Genomic DNA, 21,202 nt, shown 5'->3' on the forward strand with positions numbered 1-21,202 from the left:
TGGTAAGAAGTAGGCGTTGAGCAATGGGTCCACCATGGGACTAGATTTTGCTATTATTGGTCCTAAGAGTGTGGTGGATAAATAGATCAAAGGACTACAATGAAGTGCTCTCAAAGCCAATCAACGATTATCCAAATATCAAAACATCACAAAATTCATGCAAAAATGATATTTTAACACCTAAAGGCATATGAGTTTTTTGTAAGCTATTTCAAGTACTCTGGTTATCTTTTGAGCATAATCTTGGTCCACATAATTGGAGACCAAGATATAACTTGCCTTCACAAATCAATTTCAACCCACATAATCTCTACAAAGTGAGCATAAATCAGCATGGGAAATCCTCCAAGTTGACAAATTCATTGAAATCTAGGTGCAATCCAAAGCCAAGAGTAATCCAAGAGCCTCCCATTAAGAACTAGTCACTATAGAGAGACTAATGTTTAAATCTTAAAGAAATGTTTCTTGATAAAATGGATACCTTGTACCTTCCAGATAATGGGAAAAATTAGGCGGCCATTTTCAACATAAACAACCTCTTGGAGCATTCACATTAGCAACACAACTCATAGACATTGCAATCTTCGCAAGTCATCAAGTCTCCAAGGAACAAGGTACCATCAATGTAAGGCGAAAGGCTAAAGTGAACAAGTAGTCAAGAAGTGCCTCAAGGTGCAATTGGCTTTATCCTTGCATAGGATCAAGCAAAGGTTTGCAAGCTATGCTACATTTGGTGTGCCTTTCTATTTCATGCAGAGGATGCTCACTAAAGAGGACTTTAGCAAATGGTTTGCATTGACTTATCAAGGAAAATTGGCAAGGGATTCTTTATGGTAGTGCCTGATAGTCTGCAAGAGAGAGATTGGGTTCTAGGATGCACAGTTGGTTACAATGGTAACTTGATGCTCACAATGCCATGGTCACCATGGTTCTCTCCTGATTCAATGCTGTAGCACAATTACTTGATGTGGGTGTGTCTTTCCCAAATTTGCCAATATAACTAGACGATGAGGTGACCATTATTACAAGTGCAGTGGGTAAGGCTTTGTATATACCCCCAATGGTGTTAGCCCTTGGGGCTCTTAAGCCTAAAAAAAGGTTGGGACAAGCATAAAGAAGTGCTTGAATATTTGGAGCTTTTTGATTAGAAGGAATTCAATGTGGCCATTTAGGTCAAATTTAGAAGCTTCCCTAACTCATGTTACCTTTGTGGGCAATGCAATCACTTTGCAAAGGATTGTCCCAAGAAGATGGAGGATGTGGGAAGCAAGAAGAGATGCAAGCAAAGATGCTACTGCATTAGATTGAGCTTGAGAATCAACATTAGATTAAGGAGCCTCCCAAGCCAGACAAGATTGATAAATTTGGAGGGAAAAAGGAGGGACAAGGTAACGTTAGTAGGTAGGTGGTTAGAGGCAATGAGAATTCCATGTTTCTTGCTAAAGACTCTAAAGGGAATGAGAAGGAGAACATGAATCCTAGAACAAAGGTTTTTATGGGCAAACAAACCAAGTAGCAAGGAAAGGTTTCTCTCAAGAAACAAGCATGCATGCCATTGGTTGATTGCAACTACTATGCAATCACCAAGGGAGAGAGTGAGCTTTGTGGCGTACCATCCTACTAGAATGAAGTGCATCAAGAAGATCACACAAAACACGTGGAATGTTTAGGGCATATGCCCTAAAAAGGGAAAAGCTATGTTTCATAGGGTTATAAGGGAAATGAAACCCAAAATTCTAGCCTTGCACGAAATAAAGATGAATGCAATAGAGGCATAGACTTTAGACATACCGAGCCATATCTCTATTGTTAAAGGGTGTGTTAGTGGTAGAGGGGGCTCCATGTTGCTAATCAAGGATACTTTGTCGTCGACACTGGTTTGTGTACACTAGGAGGGCTCTATTGTTGAGGCTGAGGTCACCATCAATGGGGGAAATTTGAGATGCATATTGATTTATGTAGTTTATTGCTCTTTTTGTAGAGTGGGGTGGAACATCTTAAGCAACAAGTTGCATTCCACTCCATTTGTACTCCTAAGGGATTGGCACATATGATAATTGAAGCAAGTGATCGGGTCTCATGGTTTCAGACGGATGTTGGCAATGGGAAAGATTGCTTGGGAGGCTTTAGTATGTATGCATCCTTTGGTTCATGTGGCAAAGATCCTTTGCAATTGTTAGCCCATATATATGGCATAATCATTAGAAGGAGAGTTGCTAGAGGAGGGTAGGTAGCCACACTCACTTGTGTAAGTCAATGATGGCGCTTGGTGGCTATCCTCTGATTGTTAGATCTCAGTACTCTTGGAGGTAACCTCCTTAGACCACATTTCAATTCAAGTGACCTTTAGAAAAGGAATGCCCCCCCATTTGGGCTTAATGTGTCCTTTTGGATGACCATAAGTCCTTGGAAAATGTGAGACATATGTAATAGGCTACAAAAGCAAGGTGAAGTGACCTTGTCAAAGCATGGATCAATTATAACACCGTTGTTATTGAGGCCTCTAAGAAACATGGCACAACTGCTACGCATAAAAGGAGAACTGCTATGGATCCACTTCCCAAGCTAGGGTTGCTGTTAACCCCAACACGAAGAAAGCAAAAGGAAATACAAAAGATGCAGGGCAAAGGCAAAAAAAAGGTAGCTCGACTGAAGAAAGAAGAGAAGAAAAGGCCAAAAGTGCAAGGGCAACCTTAAAAGTCCAAGGCAGCTGCAAAAGGGGAAAGGTGCATTTTAAAATACAAAGGCGCACCCTAAAATCTTGTAAAAGAGTGTGAGGCAGTGGAAAAGCCGGAAAGCTAAAATAAAAGACAAAGGCCAAGGCGAGAGAAATGGAAGGCAAAGGTGCACAAGGAAAAGCGCAAGACAAAACTTGTGTAAAAAAGCGCAAGCGCACCGCGGTTTAATTCAAGGAGCACTGGGCTCTCACCTGTGCAAATTGTAAATGTAGATGGGTGGTGGAAAGAAATCTAGGAAGATAGAAGGACAATGGAAAAAATGGCCTAGGCTACGGCCGGCCATGTAAAAAAGGGAAAAGGGGATGACCGCCCAAAAAGGGATTTAGGGTTTTGTATATAAAGTTGAAAAGTGAATGAGGAGCTTATTCTTGTGTGTGGCCAAAAGTAGCTCTCCTCTTCTTCTTCTTCTTCTTCTTCTTCTTGCTTGCTTGAGCTTGTGCTTGAGAGAGGGAGTGTGAGAGTGTGAGGGAGTGAGTGTGTGAGGGTGAGGGACCGTGGGGTGGAGAAGCTCTCCTTCTTCTCCTCTCTTCTTCTCTTCTCTTCTCTTCTCTTGCTCGCAGTGATGGAGCTTGGAGCGTGGAGCTTGAGGATAGAGCTTACTTGAAGCTTGCACTTGGATCGTGGAGCTACCGGAGTGTGCAGGAGAGGAGGTAACTCGATCGGCATGGAGGTAAGCTCACTACACCCGTAGATATGGATGGCGCGCCAGCTATGTGAGAGGTAACCATTAGTGCTTGGCTTGGAACGCTTGAAACAATAAGCGGTCAGTGGGTCTTGGTGGTTGAGCGAAAGCTCCCACATTTTGGTTCCATTGCCGGGACCAACGGATTCAAGCCTTGAGCACTTGCGCGCTTCGAATTGAGCATCAAAGTAAGGGTTTTTTCCCCAACCGGTGCTTGAGATAGGTAGGAAGTGAGGGGGTTGAAGATGGTATTCGATCTCCTTGGGAAGTAGGTTTTTTGCTTTTTGAGATTTATGTTGAGATGGAGTATAGTAGGTATTCACTTTGTGATTTGGATGCATTAGAGTAGGAGAAAATAAAGAAAAACAAAAAAAATAAGCATTAGGGTTTACTGTTGCAAAACAGGGCAATAATCGTGCAAAAGTGGTAAAAAACTCGCTTGCGATGCCTAACGTCGGCAACTGAGTTATTGGGGGCGTCAATACCATACCCGCGAAGGGGTATAAGGGCCAAAATTGGCAAGAAAGGCCACATTGTGCACTGCAGGGTTTCAGGAGAGCAGGAGAGAAGAGGAAAGCTTGGTGAGGGGATCCGCTTCGATCTTGGCATTAGAGAGATACTTGGCCAGCCCAGGTAATTCTACACCTTCCCCCACATGAGTAGGATGGATCTGGAGCTGCTTGACTAGGGGGAAGGCCTCCAGCACCCGGCACGACGAATTTCGTGAGGTTCGACGAGAAGACGCGCGGCGCCTAGTGCGTCCGAGGGACGGCTACTCTGGTTCGAGGCTTGGAATCGGCCCTCGGACCGCTCGACTCGACCCACTCGACCACTACCACTAAGACGCCCACACTCACGCTGTCCGAATCGAGTACTCAGACTACCTTAGAGTTCACCCTTGGTCCATTCGGCCACTTGAACCAGCCTCGGACCATTCGGCCACCCGACCTAGCCTTGGCCCATTTGGCCCTTGGACACCCGGGTTCAGACCGGCTGAATTGTGCATTCGGACAGTTACGTATGGCCCTTTCCACTCGACCCTCGGATGTACCGAACTGGGCACTTGGACCCTACAATTCGGACCGATTGGACCGAGTGCACAGTTTCACCAAATTTTTAGAAAACTTTACCTGACCCGACCAACACTCAGCAGCGCGAATTGTCGAAAGCCCTGAGGACACTCAGAACTTGATTCTGGCACACGGAATAGGCAAAATCGTAGGGTGCAGCCGCTTAGCAACTAGAAGTAGGCAATTGCGAGACCAGGGACTTAGACGCTATCCGTTGAGTGGAAAAGCCTGATTGGACCCAAAAACAAACAAGGCAACGAATTAGAAAAACTCTGAACCCCAAAATTGATCCCACACGCTACATAGAGCGAAAGGCGCATCGTAGATCCACCACTGGGCCGAAACTTCAAGCAAGTGGTTCAAGATTTGGTTGAACAATCCTCCAAACTGCGCATGGTGTCTACCGTAATGACCCTACAGGCAGGGGAGGGGACTGCCCCTCGAACCCCTGCAGGAGGGGCTCTGCCCCCTCTGCACCTTCCCCAAGTAAGTTGGAGAGAAAACGCACGCCGTGACAGGCCATCTAACTTAGACCCTTGGGCAGTAATGACCCTACACGAGCTTGGATGCTCACTGGAAAAGGAGCAACCAAAAGCCCGCACCCGAATAGAGGAAAACAGAGACTCTAGAACCTCAATGGGCCAATCTAGCCATCAAGGGCAAAAAGGCCACACTACAAGGACACATGTACATTGTGTTCAAACTACGTCTAGTCAAAGTAGAATGCAACATCATCAAGCTACCAATGCGGGGATGACTAGACATGATAGTTCGAAAGATAGATGTACCCTGAGTAGCGCTGCACAGACAACCCAAGATCTCCGTAGAGAATCCATGTCTGACTGTGCAACTAGGGACTCAAGGGCATGTATCAGAAGGCTTGAAGCTATAAACCAAGACCCAGACGATGAAGACATAGTGCCACCTGCTTATCTTAGGGTCAAACTCACCGCAAAAAGAGAGCATAGTATTGATGCTCTCATTGATGAAGGAGCAGATTTTAATATCTTGACTTACGAAGCATGGACTCTACTAGGTCAATCAGAGCTCAAACCAGCTGATGCAACTCTTAATCCTTACACGGAACACCCACAAGCACTTCTAGGGAAGTGTAGAATCCTTGTAATGATTGAAATAGAAAGCTTGCCACTCCTGTTCTATGTTCCTACAAATAGCGAGAATTGTGGAAAGGAAACCCTCCTAGGAAGGCCCTTCAAAAAGGCAACGAAGTGTGAAGCCGAAAATATAGCACAGAGGATACACCTAGCACTGCCAGGTGTGAGGATAATCACGACTTTTAGCAAAGGTGACCTCACCAAACCTCGAGGGAAGGGCAAGGTGCATTTTGACATACCAAGCAAGTCTAGTAATGAGAGCAGGGAGTTGTTGAAAGAGTTGATACAAGCGCAGGTTGAACGGAGAGAACCAGTGAGCAAGGCCATACTTGAAACAAAGAGGTTAAGAGACAAGCCCAAGGATAGGGCCTGGACTTACAAATATCATAGGAGATCACGAAAGAAGCCCAAGCCTTATAGACGAAGGCATCCATGGAGAGCTAGCACGACGCCATGATGGATATCCAAGGCATTGCTTCGTGCTCAAGGGTATTATGCAAGCAACCGATGGATTTGGGTACCGAAACCCCCTGCTAAACCACCTCGGTCAGGAGCCCAAATTAGGTCAAAAGAAACGAGGCATGGGAGGAACCCTAAATGAAAATTCGAGTCTCGAACCAAAAATATTGGAGTGATTGCGCCCCTCACGATTGAAATCACGAAACCGAACATGACCCATCAAAAACTAGATCCTCAGCCTAGCATGCTTAGCAAGCAGATATCAGAGGGATCCGTCGAGTGTGCACAAGGTCCACTAGTGCTCAGGGAGTCTCTGACTTCCCAAGAGGATAATGAGCACCACAGGCACGTCACTCATGATAAGGCTGATTGCCCAGCAAAGCTAATGACGGAATCCTCCAACAATCACGAGCAAGTCATTCAGTCGGTGCCAGGTCCGCCTAAGAGTCCTAGGTCCCCTAGGTCCTCTCTTCCCAAACGGACCCAGGAAGCCCAACGACAGTCGTCAATGGCAGGGGCTCACCCCCAATCTCTGTCTCCATCGGAGCTTCCAAACACCCAAGAGGGGAAACATGACACTAGCCGTAGCTCTAGCCGTAGCTCTCGGCCCAAGGATATGCCCGTGCAACCCAATGTGACTGGATCGACTCAGGATAGATCTACACAGGTGAGTGCTCAGAGGGCAACAAAAGACACGACCACACCCAATCGCCCTAGGGACTCCACACTGCGATCCACCAAGAGTAACCAACCCACTGGACTAAACACCACTACTCCCAATCAGGGATCGCAGCAGTCACAACCCTCGGCCGTGACCGCACCCCTTGCACAACGTGTCCCTAACAATTCATCTGAGAAGGAGGTGCCGCAACCACTATCCTTGACAACTCCAATCCGTCCCAAGCACCTAAAGCCTAGGCTCTAGGAGAAACCCCTCAAAGACGTGGCCAAGGAGAAGACAGCTTATTAGTATGGTGTGGCCTACCAATGAAGCATGGGTTTATACTCTATATTTTGATGGAGCTTCTAGAGGGCCTGCTAAACACATGAGTGTTGGTGTGGTCATTAAATATCTCGGATGTTGGGTTGTTATGAGGATGGAAGTCTATTTAGGACCCTCTTTTACTAATAATATGGGAAAATACAAGCCCTTGATCATGGGACTAAATGTAACTCAATGTGGTGATATCCACCGATTATTAGTTAAAGGTGAATCACAGTTAGTAATTAATTAGGTAAATGGGACCTACAGTGCGCGGGATCCTATCTTATGGATGTACCGTCATGATCAACAGTTGCTTCCAACACTCAATCCACCGACAATAGAACTCTCATCGACCAATCAAGGGTGGAGATAATGCTGTCACAACAGGGCATCAAATTCATACCAGTCATGTCCAAGGAGAACCAGGATGCAATGATGCAACCTCAAGAGAAACATGGAAACCCCAAGTGCATGAGCACTCCTAGCGTTGATCAATCTTGCTCTTCTAGGCCTGAGCCCCCATCCATGCTAAAGCCCAGGCAGACTCCTAGAACCTTGCGTGAGATGGCAACTAAGCAAGCCCTCCTTGAATATAGAAGTGTCGCAGAATGCCTAGCTAAGTTGGATGCCAAGCTCAAGGTGTTCGCACGTGTCTATGTCCTGGTAGACATGCGCGCATTCCCTAAAGAGCAGCTTGGGGATTACTTGCCCTTTCCTTTATCCTGGAAAGAGCAAGAACATCTGGACAAGCACTATAGCAGGCTCTTGCACGAACGCTTGCTACTCATCTCGGGCGAGGAAGCCGACGAACTGCGCTTAACACTCACATTCAATGAGGTGCTCTGCCAACCAAATCTCTTAGAGATAGAGAAACTAAAGCGACCGTCAGAAGGCCGAAGTCAATTTGAACAGCGTCGGTGTGAAAACCGTGTTGCAATGGCCGAACTAGGAGCTTAGATCATGACAGTCTCTGAGGAGCGATTGGCCAAATGGCGATCCCAAAGAGACCCAACCTATGTGGCACCAACTTCCCTTGGAGTGTTGACTGCCATTCGGGGCATGGACTTGGCTGAACCAAGCCAAGAAAACCCTATGCTTGATAAGGTTCTCACTGAGGAGGAGTTACATGTCGCTAGTAGACTCGGAAAAGGTTCCATGCTACTCGATGTGGCAAAATATCTATCAGTATTGAGTAAGCTGCCACATGCACTAGATGCATGTGCCATGCTTCAGTACAATCCCGAGTTCTACAATTGGTTTCTATCCTCGTGAAGTGATAGGGATTTGGAAAAATGTATATATATAAACAATGATTTTTGTGTCACCCTGTATAGACACTATCAACACACACAAGCAATAAAAAGTCAAGCGCAGATAGAAGAAGGGGGGCCAATAGGCTAGGTCCCCCTTTCGCATGATCATGTCTGCCTCTGGGTGAGGGGCATGCACCCCGCATTGCCACCATGGAAGCCCTGACCAACATCTCGGATAATGTAAGTAGGGCGCAGTCCCTCTCTATGCACTTTTCCATTTCCGACCTACCCTTCCAAGGATGAGCCCCGTCCAACCGTACAACCACCAACCGATGTAACTCGGCATGAGTCAAGATCTACTAGTAGCTAGAGGCTAAAGGGACACCATTACATGTCAAGATTGTGGGAGAGAAGGAAGGAGTCTCACTTGTAGCTTTCTTGCTTGCACAATGGGGGAATATACACAAGGGTGGAGGCTGAAAACAGTTTTTCTCTTCTTAGTTGTGTAAGCCAAAAAGAACTCTAGTACATAGAAATAGAAGAACCCTATATATGGGTCTCAAACCAAACTCAACTAACTAAGGTGGCATACTAACTGAGCCACGAACTAGAGTAGATAAGGATAGCTGTCATCTAGCTATTATTCATGGGCGGTGTACCAATCGCATCATGAGTGGAGCTCGATATCTCAACACTCCCCCTCGAGCTCAATCCCAATTCCTGCACACCAAGCACATCTCTGAACTTGCGCAGCTTCTCTGCGCCCAATGCCTTCATAAATATGTCAGCTACCTGATCCTCTGTGCTGACATAAACTGGATCAATAAGACCTAGTTAAACCCTCTCCTGCACATAGTGATAATGCACCTCAATGTGCTTTATTCTAGCATGATAGACTAGGTTATTTGCCAAGTGTATACTACTCATGTTGTCACAATAAATGGCAACTAGCCCATCTGTAGACTGATGCATATCATAAAGTAGCTTATGCAACCAAGCTATCTCACATGCAGCCATTGCTGCGCCCATGTACTTAGCCTCTGTGCTTGACAATGCAATTGTAGGCTATTTCTTGGTGCTCCAAGTGACTGCAGCACTCCCAAAAGAGAACACATATCCACTGGTAGATCGTCTATCAGAAATACTACCAGCCCAATCAGCATCAGTGTATCCATGCAACTGTATCTGAACCCCAATCTCATAAAATAGTCCATACTGCAATGTGGACTTCATATACTTGAGTATGCGTCTAGCCGCATCCAAATGCGGTTTCCTTGGAGCCTGCATAAACTGACTTACCAATCCAATAGCATAGCTCAAATCTGGCCTGGTAATAGTCATATAAATCAAACTTCCTACTATGCGTCTATACATAGTAGGGTCTTCCAAAAGCTCACATGTATTTGCGCTCAGCTTCACATTCTACTCCAAAAGAACTGAAATAGGCTTACGGCCTGTCATCCCATATTTGGCCAGCATGTCCGATCCATACTGCCTCTGCAAGAGCTGTATCCCACTTGGTGATCTAATCACCTCAATGCCCAAGACATAACGCAGCTCTCCCAAATCCTTCATCTCAAACTTTTGCTTCAATAGCATTTTCATATGAAGGATATCTTCATCACTGTCACCTGTCATAATCAAATCATCAACATAAATGACAAGTAGCATAATACCTTTCTCTGTTTTTCTCACATAAAGTGAGAAATCTTTGGAAATCTGAAAGCCAATAGTGACAAGATACTGTCCTATCTTGTCAGACCATGCTCTAGGTGCTTGCTTCAAGCCATACAATGATTTCTTCAACCTGCAAACAAACTCAGGATGAACATCATGTACATAACCTGGTGGCTGCTCCATATATACCTCTTCTTGCAAATCACCATGCAAGAAGGCATTCTTTACATCTATCTGATGTAAAGACCATTCCTTTGATGCAGCCATAGCAATGACTGCTCTTATGGTTGCCATCCTTGCAACTGGACTGAATGATTCTTCATAATCAATGCCATATGTTTGTGCATACCCCTTGACTACTAAACTTGCCTTGTATCTGTTCACAGAACCATCTGCATTGTGCTTCACCTTATAAACCCACTTACAGCCAATTGCATTCTTACCTTTAGGCAAAGGTACCAATTCCCATGTAGCATTTGCTTCCAAGGCATCCATTTCTTCATCCATGGCTTTCTCCCATTTTTCTTTTCCCATGGCTTGCTCAAAAGAAGTGGGTTCTGGTTCCTGTATCAGTTTGACCATATATGCATAGTGAATGGCTGTAAATCCATCATATTTCAGCCTATCCACAGGATACCTAGCTCTGGTAGACCTGCGCAAAGTAGGTTCACTCCCAGGTGCTCTCAAAACATCCCTGGTCTTCCTTACTCCAGGTGTAACAATAGAAGGAATACCCAACTCATCATCAATGCTCTGTTCTGAGCCACTGGATTCACCATCCACATAAGAGTGACCTGCATTCACATCAAACATGGGCTGATCTACCTTCTCTTTTCCTTTTCGTGATACCTGAATACCACTATTTGCATTGCTTTGAGAAGATTTTCCTGATCTCAATCTGCCTGTCCATGGCGAAGAATGTGAACCACTGCTAGAGGACGCTCCAGGTCCACTAATATTTTGTGATTGCTGCTGTGAATTTTGTGCAGCATTACCATTTTGTGCATCTACATCATCAATCACATTTACTGGTTTATACCAGCTACTCATCTCATCAAAAACAACATCTCTACTCACTGTAAACTTACGAGTAGAAGGGTTATAGCATCTATACCCTTTTTGCTGCTGCAGAGAGTAACCAATAAAGATGCACTTCTCAGCTTTTGGATCCAACTTGGATCTCAACTCATCTGGCACATGTACATAGGCAATGCAACAAAAAAATTTCAAATGAGAAATATATAGTTTCCTACCAGTATACCTCTCCTTTGGAGTCATCCCATGTATTGCTGCAGTGGGAGTCCTGTTCATTATATAGACTGCTGTAGCAACTGCTTCAACCTAGTAAAAATCTGGCAGGTCTTTTTCATTGAGCATGGTACTAGATACCTCTCCAATATGCCTGTTTTTCCTTTCTACAATTCCATTTTGTTGTGGGATATGACTGCATGAATATTGCTGCTTTATGCCATGCTCCTGCAAGAACCTTGCAAACTCATTTGAGAGGTACTCTCCCCCTCCATCTGACCTTAGGCATTTTATTTGCAGGTTTATTTCTTTTTCAACCATAGCTTTAAGAGTTTTGAAATGCCCAAAAACTTCACTTTTCTTTTTCATAAAATACACCCAAACTTTTCTGCTATAGTCATCAATAAAAGTGACAAAATAATGACAGCCTCCAAGAGATGCAGCTTTAGTAGTCCACACATCAGAGTGGATTAATTCCAATGGCTTCTCACTCTCTTGAACATGTCTAGGAAATGGTTTCCTTGCATGTTTTCCAAATTGGCAGGCTTCACATACCTTATGCATTTCTACAACCTTGAATTTAGGCAATCCTGCAACAATATTTTGGGCCTGCATTGATTTAAGTTGCTATACATTAACATGACCAATGTGTTTATGCCAGATATCAATATCTGCAACTACACTGGTCCCATGTGCAAACATTGCTGCACTCAATTTAGGCATGTCTGCATCCAACGTAAACATTCTGCCCTTCTTCTTTCCTTTTGCTATCAGGCGACCTTTATTTTTCATATCCTCAACAAAGCATCCATGAGGATTAAATCTGACCTACAAGCCCTGCTCAACCATTTGACCAACAGAAACCAGATTCTTGGTGATATTCGGGATATGAAATACATCGGACAGGTATTTCTTTTTTCCATCCTGCATAGACAAAGGAAATTTTCCAATCTGCACAATAGGATGTGCAGTATCATCACCAGTCTCCACAAATCCTGGTTTTTCCATTTTTCTTGCATCCTCCATCCATTCTGCATGACCTGTCATGTGGTTTCTTCTACACTTGTCACAGAATTATTCATGTGCTGCACCATAAACAAATGCTCATTTCTGTCATCACCCTGTCTACTAGAAGATGCATAATTCCCTTGTTGCAGTTTTCCATTCATGATGTCATTCTGCTTTTTATAGCAGTCTTTAGCCATATGACCCATTTTACTACAGTAGTAGCATTCAACATTACTGTTTGCATTTTGGCCTCTTTGCCATCCACCACGACCTCTTTGACTCCCCTTGCCTCTAGAGTTACCACGTCCTCCTCCATAGGACTGATTTTCTTGAGTTTGCTGCATATTCTGATTTCTACCACGGCCTCCAGATCGGCCTCCTCTACCTCTGCCTCTACCTCTTCTAGCATTTGAGTAGAAGACAGCTTCTTTTGTAGTTCCTCCTGAAGAAGATGCACCACCATTTCTCTGCTCCTCAGAAATTAGAAGAGCAATCAACTCCTCAAAATCAGAAAATCTTTCACGGACGGAAATGGATGTTCGGAACTGTGCATAATCCTTTCCTAGACCATTCAAGGTCACAGAAACTAAATCATCATCTTCCACTGGCGACCCAATGGAAGCAAGTGCATCTGCAATCTTGTTCACCTTCATGTGGTAGTCATTGATGCTCATATTTTCTCTTTGCACATTATGCAACTCTTGCTTGAGCTGCATTTTCCTGGCTTGAGTATTTGTGCTATACATTTTTGACAAAGTATCCCATGCCTCCTTTGGTGTACTTGCATCTTGAATATGCACAATCAAGTCTGAAATGCCGATAGACAGCCAGTACATAACTTTCCTAGCTCTCTCATGCCATGCTTTAAATGCCTGCATTTGCTGTTGATTGAGAACATCAGGAAAAACTGGTTCTTCTTCATTTCCTGCAACAAATTCCCAATATCCTTTTCTCATAAGGAAATTCGTCATTCTAAACTTCCATGCTTGGAAGTTGTTCTTGTCAAGCTTTTCAGTGACAATCTGTGAAAGAGAATCAGACGCCATTACAGAATACTGCAAAAAATTCTGTCACTGTAGAGAACACAGCTTCAGCCTCACAAGGGCAAATCTGCAAAACTGACGAAAGTGGTATTTGACCACATAGTCACTTCCTAGTGACGATTTTGCATAAACAGGAACCAAGGATGATTCTGTAACTCCCAATGTCTCTATACACAAGCATACGATGCAATTTCTGTGGTAACTTTTCACTGACCTGTAGAACAGTGGTCGCACAGCATAAAACTGGGCCTTTTCCTGAGTGCGTGCAGAAAACTTCTGCCTCCAAAACAGGCCTCGAAATGGCCTCAAATAAAAAAAACAGGGTCACCTAGGTCTAAAGCCCCATCCCGCAGCATATACTGCCCTCTTGCTTCACCGCGAAGGGCGTCTCAACCTGAGACAATGCACTCTTGCAATTTCCGGCTGTGCTACCTGCAGAGATCTGCTCCCAAAACAGAAAATGAAAGCAACACTGCTCCTCTTACCAGAACACCACGAGCTTGGCTTGCTTTCTTGAGCTCCTTACCACGAACAAGGCTTTGATACCATGTCAAGATTGTGGGAGAGAAGGAAGAAGTCTCACTTGTAGCTTTCTTGCTTGCACAATGGGGGAATACACATAAGGGTGGAGGCTGAAAACAATTTTTCTCTTCTTAGTTGTGTAAGCCAAAAAGAACTCTAGTACATAGAAATAGAAGAACCCTATATATGGGTCTCAAACCAAACTCAACTAACTAAGGTGGTATACTAACTGAGCCACAAACTAGAGTAGATAAGGATAGCTATCATCTAGCTATTATTCATGGGCGGTGTACCAACCGCATCTATAACTGACAAGTCGATGACATAAATGCACAACGGTCACCCTGGCATATCACGAGTGGAGCTCGATATCTCAACATTACAGGGGCCATCCCTCTACAACGAGCACAACATGTTCCGCACCTTCTCTTCTAGTCATATGTGTTTGACAACCCACACTGAAATCCCTCCTATGCAAACAATCTTGCTCCGTATCACGGCCTAACCCTTGGATTGCATCTTGCATGCCCCCAAAAGGAAAACATGGAGAACCACGGACAGCTGGCATGCAAAGACGCTCTTCGCGGACGACAGGAGCACGCAGCACACACCCCTCCACAGGTGCGCTATGTACCCACTCTCAAGAGATATGCAAAGAAACGTGGACCTAAACTGCACCATCCCGGACGAAGGCCCAAAAATCCTCGGACCAAGAAAGTCAAAGCTCAGCTAAGCGTTTTGGAGATGGTGGTGGCTTAGGACTATACCATTTAAAGGCATTTTGGAGATGGTGGTGGCTTAGGACCAGGAATTATTTAAAGGCATTTTGGAGATGGTGGTGGCTTAGGACTATACCATCCATATCCTGGCCGACATGTGCCCTACCCAACCTCACGACAACCCGGCACCAATACCAGCCTAGTCGCCCAACCAATCAGACTCGCCCCGCCTAGTAGAAATCGACTAAGCCCTATGATGTACAAGCAGCTTGACAAGTTATCAGGACCTAACTTTTTGTCTTTTGATGGGTGAAAGGGCAACTCCCCACTTGTACAACTTCTTCTGCCTGTCGCTAATGTATGCCACATCTTTGACAAGCGATCGCATGGGCAGTGCAATTAACATCATAGGATTTCAAAAATTCATGTTTTAACATAACTACATTTGTTGAATTGCTTAATGAAATCAAGCATGTGCTATCACGACGTGACAAGTGAATGCAGGATAACACAGGTCTTCATGCAAACATGTTCAACGCATGGGTCACCGCAAAACCATGACCGTGCACTAATCGCAACAGTCACGCTGCTGAACGTGAACAATCACCCTCGCAAGTGCCCACATCGGACGAACCCATGCGTAGTCATGGGCTACACTCTCTTCTTGGGTCACGCTCTACACTCACGACGGGGGCCCTAACAACGGCTCCCCTAACAACGAGGCTAGGGAAAATTCATCACGGTCATATCCATTTCTCGAGCCTCCAAGGCTTGACATGTCCCGACCCATTGAAAGGCTCATAGCCCCGGCATATTGCAGTGGTTGTACTGTGGCAAAAAAAAAGCACCCACGAGCACATCACCGCACCTAGGGGTCCTCAAATTAGGTGCGTCCAGCGACCTTGGTCGGCTGGCTCTGTCTCTAGTCCCCTAGCCCCCTAGCATCACCCACAATAGTTCAGGGCACATCAAGGGCAAGACAGCCCTAGGGAGCTTGTCTCGCCTATGGTTAGACCTGTCACCCTGAACCATTCCCACATTCCCTCTCACACTCAGCCTTAAAACCATGGCAACCAATTGGGGCTTGCACCGCACGAATGGCCATGAACAGTACACCGTTCTCATCCACAGGCCCAATGTCGCCCACCTATGGCTCATACACTATCCCCGTGCCCTATCCTGCTACGTCTACAATCACAATGCACAGGATGCCGCACCCACCTTCACATGTACTTCTTTCCAACATGGACCACTCTGCTTCATCCACACGACATTATGAGCCACTAGGCCGCAGTCTTCTACCTACATAATATCTAAGTATGCACGGGCACTCACATAATATCTGCACGAAAGTCTATACATAGTTTGGGTCCTCAAGTGCATGACAATACTCCAAGCTTGCTTAGAGTTCCTGTCTCCCAAACTCATCCAAATATGTCTTGTTCATGCTAAGACAACTAGCACTACCCCTTAGGGAGAGACCACCTGAAAGGTTTTCCAATTGCAAGTATTAAAGACTCCAACGAAAGCACCGTCAGCTCGACATCAACGCTCAACTCTAAACTCTTGTCCTTCACTCCATCATGCGAATCACCAGAGAATCATCACGCTCAAACTCCACCAGGAGCATCCCACGCACACCAACCCCCGTGCCAGCTATGAGTGGCGATTCCCAACAAAGAGTCACCCTATCGCCCCCTACAACAATCATATCACCAAGCCACTCAGAACAGCCAATGCCCCAATGACCTTCATCCACACCAACCTCAGAACTCCCCCAAGGCAAACCACAACCGTCCTTGCCACCCACATCTTCGGTGCATGCTACCGCCTGCTACCTACGACGGTGAGTGCCATGGGACTGGCACTCATCTAGGAGGGGGGTAATGTTAACCCCAACACGAAGAAAGCAAAAGGAAATACAAAAGATACAGGGCAAAGGCGAAAAAAAGGTAGCTCGACTAAAGAAAGAAGAGGAGAAAAGGCCAAAAGCGCAAGGGCAACCTTAAAAGTCCAAGGCAGTTGCAAAAGGGAAAATGTGCATTTTAAAATACAAAGGCGCACCCTGAAATCTTGTAAAAGAGTGCCAGGCAGTGGAAGAGACGGAAAGCTAAAATAAAAGACAAAGACAAAGACTAAGGCCAAGGCGAGAGAAATGGAAGGCAAAGGTGCACTAGGAAAAGCGCAAGACAAAACTTGTGTAAAAAAGCACAAGCGCACCGCGGTTTAATTCAAGGAGCGTCGGGCTCTCACCCGTGCAAATTGTAAATGCAGATGGGTGGTGGAAAGAAAGCTAGGAAGATAGAAGGACAATGGGAAAAAGGGCCTAGGCTACGGCCATGTAAAAAAGGGAAAAGGGGATGACCGTCCAAAAAGGGATTTAGGGTTTTGTATATAAAGTTGAAAAGTAAATGAGGAGCTCATTCTTGCGTGTGGCTAAAAGTAGCTCTCCTCTTCTTCTTCTTCTTCTTCTTCTTCTTGCTTGCTTGAGCTTGTGCTTGAGAGGGAGAGTGTGAGAGTGTGAGGGTGAGGGACTGTGGGGTGGAGAAGCTCTCCTTCTTCTCCTCTCTTCTTCTCTTCTCTTCTCTTCTCTTCTCTTCTCTTCTCTTCTCTTGTCTTGCTTGCAGTGATGGAGCTTGAAGCGTGGAGCTTGAGGATGGAGCTTGCTTGAAGCTTGCACTTGGATCATGGAGCTACCGGAGTGCGCGGGAGAGGAGGTAACTCGATCGGCATGGAGGTAAGCTCACTACACCCATAGATATGGATGGCATGTCGGCTATGTGAGAGGTAGCCATTAGTGCTCGGCTTGGAATGCTTGAAACAATAAGCGGTCCGTGGGTCTTGGCGGTTGACCGAAAGCTCCCACAGTCGCTCTTCTTGCTACAATTAGTATTTCTCCTAATGACCACATCCTTTCTACTATTTTGCTGAAAATTAAATTTTTCATTCAAGCTCAAGAGGATGCTAGAATTAAGGCTACAAAAGCTCAGCTGAAAGGATGGTGGGAGGTAGAAGGTGATGTCCCAATAGAATTCTAGTTTGGGGATCTTAAGGAGAAGGCTAGGAATGAGCAAATACAATTTCTAGAAAACACTGATGGGTTAACATTCACTCATACAAAGGAAAGAAAGGAGCCTTTCATGGCCACCTCTCAATAATTTTTGGTGAGGAGCTGGATAGGGTGGCGGATTACAACACCAAGTTTGCAAATTTTTTCAAAGGCTACAATGTAGTCCTCAATCATGGAGGATGACAAGAGGCGATTAACAAAGGGCTTTATAGAAGATGAGGTGGAGTTTTCCTTGAGAGCAATGAAGAATGGAAAGTCACTTAGCCCTAATGGAATGCCAATAGACTTTTACAAGGCGATGTGGAACACCTATGGGAAAGATTTAATGGCCTTCTTTAATGGTTGCATGAGAGAGGGGAATGTTCCTAATGGAGGTAAATTTTGGTCTCATAAAATTAATCCCCAAAGCCATAGACTACATTTGAATGAGCCAATGGAGGCCCCTTAACTATGCTCAATATGACATATAAGATGATGACTAAAGCCATGGCCTTGAGATTCAAATTTCTCTTGGCTAGAATCATTCACCTAGGGCAATATTGTTTCATATATCAAATGAAAATTTAGGATGTGATCCTCAATCTAGCTATCGTGGTGGATTGGTGGATTGCAAGTGGTCAAGAGGCACTTCTTATCAATATGGATTTTGATAAAGCATATGATCATGTAAGCTAGCAATTCATATTGGCAACCATGGAGGCTTTAGGCCTTAACTTTGCAAAAGAGGTCAATTTGGTAAGGGTGCCCGTTGGTCCCCTACTATTTTCCATGGCAACAAATTATCCCTTGATTCACCTATTGAATGGCTTGTCAAAAGGGGTACCCGATGCCCATTGAGACTACTCGAGGAGGAGTACTTTGCATCTTAGTTCATTGTAGATGACAATTCCAATGTTGTGAAGGCAAAGAAACACCAAATGGAAGAATTGCTTGCCACCTATCAACCTTTCTTTGATGTCTTTGGCTTGCCACCTATCAAATGGAAGAATCACTTGCTACCTATCAACCTTTCTTTGATGTCATTGGCTTTTCATCTATCAAATGGAAGAATCGCTTGCTGCCTATCAACTTTTCTTTGATGCCTTTGGCTCACTGGTAAGTCACCACTAGAGAAGCTTCTCTACCTTGGTCTTGATGACCCACCTACTTGGATTGTAAACTATGACTTCAAGCTTATTAGGACATGTAAGGTTTTCCACTACTTGGGATGTCCACTGGGGGTGGGTCTCACATGATAGAAAAGGTTCAATTGGTTTATGTGTAAAGCCAAGGCGAATGCCTATAAGTGGATGTTGTTGGAGAAGGTGACTCTAGGAGGCAGGTTGCTAATTTCGAATTCAATGCTAATGGCCACGATTGTTTTTGTGGCACTAGTTTTTGGATTTAGTGCTAAGTGCCAGAATGAACTAGACAAAGCATTTAGAAGCTTCTTGTGGACCAATGGATAAAACTATCAGTGACACTCAATTCAGTGGGACTTGGTCACAACTAAAGGAGCAGAGGGGGGACTTGGGGTGGAGCCTCTTAGAGATAAGGCTAATAAGAAAATATTGGGTGAAGCCTCTAATAGACAAGGCTGATAGCAAAATCCTAGGTGGCCTTTTGTAGGATCTTAAGTGGTTAGACATCCTATTTTGCAAGGGTTTTGAAATGGTTTAGAAGTTGGTTCAAGAGTGGAGGAAGATAATTGAGGATATTGAGTGGGTTGGCAACAAAGGTGGGTAAGGGGATCCCCGGTCTGTTGAGGGTAATTTGGCTCTCCCTTGAAGCTTACAAAGGAGATTACCTGCTCTTGTGGGATTGGTCAAGGATGGATAAAAGTAACTACAACAAGGGTCTTACAAGGTGGTCAAATACAAGGGACTTTGAGACTTTAGAATGGAGACAAGTTGATGAGATGGCGGCACAATATAGATTAAGCACAATGGAAACTACATGGCTCAAAGGGTGAGGGCTAAATGTAAAGTAGGGTGACCCACATCCCATGTGCAAAAAAATATAGTCTAATAAAAATTTCCAAACTAAGAAAGGGGTGATCCTTGTTGATGCCTAAAAAAGGAGAGATTTTAGAAAGTAGGATGGGAGGTTCTTTTTATAGTCTGCATGCATTGAAAATGCAAATACTCCAAGACCAAGGTGAGAACTTGGAAAAGGAGAACCAGAAGGGTGTGACCATCTAAGTCAAGGAGAGCTTCACCACTATGTGGACTATGCAAAAGGCATGTATAATCCTTGCAACACCTATTTTGGGATTATCAAGAAGTAGGGGGCTTGTGGTGGAAGCTCATGACATGGGTTGAGAAAGCTACCTTTATAATATGGGTAGTGAATGGAGGAGGAACAAAGAAATATATCATGCAACAATGATATCTAACTTTGAGAAGAAACCCTTCAAAATCCATTAGCAAGACCAAATGGATCTCAGTAGCATGATAATACCCATAAGTAGGAGTTGTTATTTGTTAAACACATCCCAATCAAAGGGCCAAATGATCTAATGGGGAAAAAAGCACATAAATGCAATGAGCCATGATGACATAAAATAAACAAACTAACCAACAAGTTCATGGGTGGATAGAAGATATTGCTAATGAGACAATATTTTCATTCTAGAAACAAATATATGGCCCAAAGGGGAGTGCCATTAGGATATGGATGGTTGTTTTGTGACATCTACTACCATATGGTCATTACATAAGAAAAATGCAAAAATTATAAGGCCTAATTTATGCTCTTTTTCTACAAGAAGAGAAGCTTTGCATATTTTCCAACCATCATCACCAAATATCACTCTATAGCCACCATCATCTAGTTGTCTAGTGCTTGTTAGACTTTTCTTCAAGTCTAGTACCATTAGATATGTACGTCTCTCATGCCATGTTGTGTGTCAACAATGTTGCATGTATGGTTGTTCTAAAAATATCCTCAGCTCCCAACATTACATGTAGAAAACCACTCTCTATGCAATTTGGCATCAAAAGGTACTTGTAAATTCGATACCCATCTTGAGACGTGTTATGATTAACTACAACTAAGAATGCATCCCCATATAATGAAGCATACAAGACATCTCAATCATCATTGCTCCATGCATTTACTTTCTCTATCTTTACATTTACCTTCTCTTCTTTTGCTTATAGCAATCCTTCTTTATGTGCCCTTTCTTATTGCAAAAGAAGCATTCAACATCCTTCTTACTACAAGCTTTGCTCCCCCTCTCTCACAAGAGTTCTCCCTAGCATTTGACCTTTCTCTCACAATAAGTGCACTAGAGGTCTTTGATTGTGGATTGTCTTTCTATTCACCTTCTTAGTTGAGAAAACTACTTTTAACAGTAGGACTCATAAGACCACCTGCATGCCCAACTTTAATAATGGCTATCCTAAAGGTATCCCAACTCTTAGGCAAGGTGACCAACAAGAACATAGCCTTAACCAAGTCATGTAATATGATATTCTAAGATTTCAATAGGTTGAAAATAGTATTGCACTCATTGAGATGGCTGGACATAGAAGTGCCCCCCTTCCCCTCGCCATGTGGAGGTCAATGAGCCTTTTCAATCAACATAAACCTGTGAAGTAGCACTGTCTTTCTCATACTCATCACGTAACTT

Source organism: Lygodium microphyllum, chromosome 4, assembly GCF_053477565.2.
Source record: "Lygodium microphyllum isolate KBCC chromosome 4, Lygodium_microphyllum_v1.1.10, whole genome shotgun sequence".
NCBI lineage: Eukaryota > Viridiplantae > Streptophyta > Polypodiopsida > Schizaeales > Lygodiaceae > Lygodium > Lygodium microphyllum.